The 3,466-nt window shown below is 41.5% G+C and overlaps 1 protein-coding gene across 3 annotated transcripts in view; it reads right to left on the reverse strand.

The window, feature by feature from the left end:
- COLEC11 (collectin subfamily member 11) overlaps positions 1 to 3,466 on the reverse strand; it is an 18,823-nt gene that overhangs the window by 13,255 nt on the left and 2,102 nt on the right. The window contains exon 1 of one of the 3 annotated variants that reach the window (XM_072407564.1): positions 2,906 to 3,385. The exons of the other annotated variants lie outside the window; for them this stretch is intronic. The gene's annotated coding sequence lies outside the window, so the exon portion shown is untranslated. Of the gene's footprint in view, positions 1 to 2,905; positions 3,386 to 3,466 lie in introns of those variants that run through there. 3 annotated transcript variants of the gene reach the window in all.

The following is a 3,466-nucleotide window of genomic DNA, read 5'->3' on the forward strand; positions in this document are numbered from 1 at the left end:
CTGAAATTAAAACCTTGCTGCCCTGCTAAAGGGCAGATTTATGTGATGCTTTAACAGAAAAAAAGAAAAGAAAGGACAATGGGGCTGATTTACCAAAGAAATTAAGGCTGTAAACGTAACAAAGTGACTTATTGAAAATTATAATACACCTAGCTTGGTGAATGTGGTGAACATTCCCCTCACAAAGAATACCAAATTAAATGCAAATCTAAAAAAACTTTTTGCTTGCATGTGGTTAAAGTAAGCAGAGTTTCACCCCATTCACTAGGCTGAGTGAGCTATATCTTGCAATGGGAACATTCACTTTTTTAAAAAACAAAGATACTGAACCTGGTGTGTTAACATTGAGAGTTGAGCGTGAGGGTGAAGTTTGTGATTGTGCATTCTAGATAATATTTTCAGCATTGGGGGCACAAAAGACAGTTAAAAAGTATATGTTTTTGTGAATCTGATTATCCCAATAGAGGTATATTTTTAAAAAATACTTTAAACCAGTGCTCGCCAACCTTACGGATCTCACAGACCACTAAATACATGGAATCTGGACCGCGCATGTGTTGGGAGTCGTGTATTACTCAAAGGGGAAGAAACTTCCCCCATAGTGATGTCATGATGCCAGAACCCATCCACTCTCCCATCACAGGCTCAGACCTGCTTGCTAAAATTCCGGGGGGGACAGTAGCACGGGTCTTGTTGCGTCCAAAGCCCCGCACTTCTGCACCCCCAGGATGTTTAGCAAGCAGGTCTGAGCCTGCGATGGGAGAGTGAGTGGGTTGTGTCCATACGGGGGACAGAGCCGCTAACCACTGAAAAATTTTCTCACGGACCACCAGTAGGTGACCATTGCTTTAAACAGCTCTAGTTAACAGATAGTCAAACATATTTTAAAACTGGGAGACATAAATAGACCAAAATGCCATGGATGTGATATATTACTAAGAAAGCCACAAAAGTCAATGTCAATTTCTATGCTGACGCCAAGCATATGGGTCCACCATGTTAGATTTACCTGCCAGAGCTCCCCTGTTGGTACATGCATCAGCCTAGGTGTCCCTTGTCGCTGCAGCTGACATCTTTGTCTTGACTTCTGCTGGGTTTGAAGTCTGCAGTCATTTTCACTGATCAAGTTGGGATGACATAACATAATACAAGCATCTGGAATTGTATAAAGCCTGTACATTAAACTGCACATGTGCAGCTTAGCGTACATATGAAGCACTTTTTAAGGGGGTTCTTACTGTAATAAACGTATAATGGCAAGATGAATGTTGGTAAATTAGGTGAACGTGCATTCACTTTGAATAAACAATTGTATGCAAGAAAATGGTAAAAAAAAAAAAAAGTATTAGGGTTACTATGCTAAATGCTAAATGTAGGATTGTGGCACATTAATAAGTCAGACAACCAACACTTTTAAAAGACCAGAAATGGCAGCTCATATATTTTTACCCCTTGTAGTGGGACTATGTTTGTTCTGCAATACTTAAATGTTCCTTCTAGTCTAGGGGATGAAGTTTTATTTACCTAATTCCCTTGCTCCTGCAGGTTCCCTAAAATGCAGAACCAATAGCTTTGCACTGGAAGGGAGAACCAGGACTGCCAATGGTGGACGGGTGTCCTATGACACAGATGATGGGAAGTATAGGAGGCGCTGCCCTTGTACTGTAGGGTGTTGCTGCTGGACAGGTTGCAGTCTGGTGGGTTCAGGGAGGAAAGAGGAGATTTGTAATGGGAGATGGAATCTCTTTCTAGAGTTAGGAATGTGGGGGTGTAGGGATTTCTTCTGTAGGGATACTTTCCTTTAGGAAGATTTTTTCTTTAGCAATAAATATATTTTTTTTGTGTGGGCTTGCAGGGCATTAGCAGGGACTCTCAATGCTGTATTGTATGCTACATATTTGTGGCTGATCTAGTCTGTACATTACATGCCCTGATCCCTGCACTCTGTAGACTTGGCTGCATATTAAATAGTCCTCACCTCTGCACACTGTACACTGTACCCTGGACTGTAGTTTACATTCTCCTTACCCCATCGCTCTGTGCACTGCTCACTCCTGATCCCTGCAGTTTGTGCATTTTGTACTGCTAGCCCTTGCACTCCGTGCTTTACAGGGGAAAAGAAAAAAAACTATTGTATTTAGGCTAGGGTTCTCTCTGTGGCCCTGGCAAACTAGTATACATTTTATTGGAATGGGTGCTGGAAAGCTTAGATACATTTTGAGCATATTGGACATATTGAAAACTGTGGGGTGGCGGGAGAGCTATGACCACAAACAACTGTAGTATGGGGCCAATTTATCTTCCTATTATAGGATCCACAATATTCCAATGGCAGCTTTGGTGAGGGTGAAGCAGGCCTGCCCACAACCTGGACAAGGAGAGTACCAGCCTCCAAGGTGGAGAGGGATAAGGTAAGAAAAGCATGTTTTACTTATCCTTACACAAAAGCAAGCATTTACATGTGTATGTTTTTCCTTTATATTTCTAGAGTTTATCCTTGCTGTGCATCTGGTCCATGCATTTGGTTATGTTCAAACATATCCAAACCAAGAAGTAAAATGTAATATATTGCAACTTATTAATCAATATGATGTATATAGGTGATCTTGCTAAGAACACTCACTTACTGTACTGTATCTAAGGAGGAGCAATAGCATTGCTATAGGTCAGGACTACAGAGCATACATACATCTGTAGTTCCCAGAGATATCTGGAAACAGTACAACTGATAAGACAAGCAGATAGCACAGGATGTTATCATATTCAGGCAGTGTCAGCAGATAAAACAAAACAGAAGAAACACAAGCAACTACATAAATAGTTAAATATATACCTATATTTTAATATTATTCTAGGCTTGCCTGCCCAAGCACTCTTTCCATGACAGTGCGAAGAAAATTCTTACCTTCATAAACAGAACAGTGGATCTAAGATATCCAAACGATGTACTTATCAGCCCAATCTCTCCACAGACACATTTAACTAAACTAAATCCAAGAAAAGACAGAAAACCATGTTAGTGGTTCCAGTGGCGTCTTGTTATAGAGCAGCCAATGCAGCTGTCCGAGGTGCACCGCCTGTACTGAGCTTCCCACTGTCAGCTGGACAAATAGCCGACTGTGTTTAGACTTTGAATTGACATTTTTGTTATTTCTCTGTTCCGTTTGTACTCTTGTTCTCTGCTCCTAGAGTGATATTTGCATAGAGGTACAGGAAAGAAATGGCTGTTTTTTCTGAGATGTGTGCCCACAGCGATTTCCAAGCACAACACAAGGATGGAACTGAGCGAACGCTTCTCCAAACACTGACTGCTGACTGCAGGAACTGGAGCCACATCAGAAAAGAAGATTTAAGCCGAAATTCCCAAAAATGTTTTTCAGATGAGGGAAAGGTTGTGTCACGGTGGCCAGGCAGGAAGCCGCACAAGGGAACAGATACGCAGAACTGAATGGCACCGGACTGCATA

The sequence above is a fragment of the Pyxicephalus adspersus genome, chromosome 4, assembly GCF_032062135.1.
Source record: "Pyxicephalus adspersus chromosome 4, UCB_Pads_2.0, whole genome shotgun sequence".
NCBI classification, from domain to species: domain Eukaryota; kingdom Metazoa; phylum Chordata; class Amphibia; order Anura; family Pyxicephalidae; genus Pyxicephalus; species Pyxicephalus adspersus.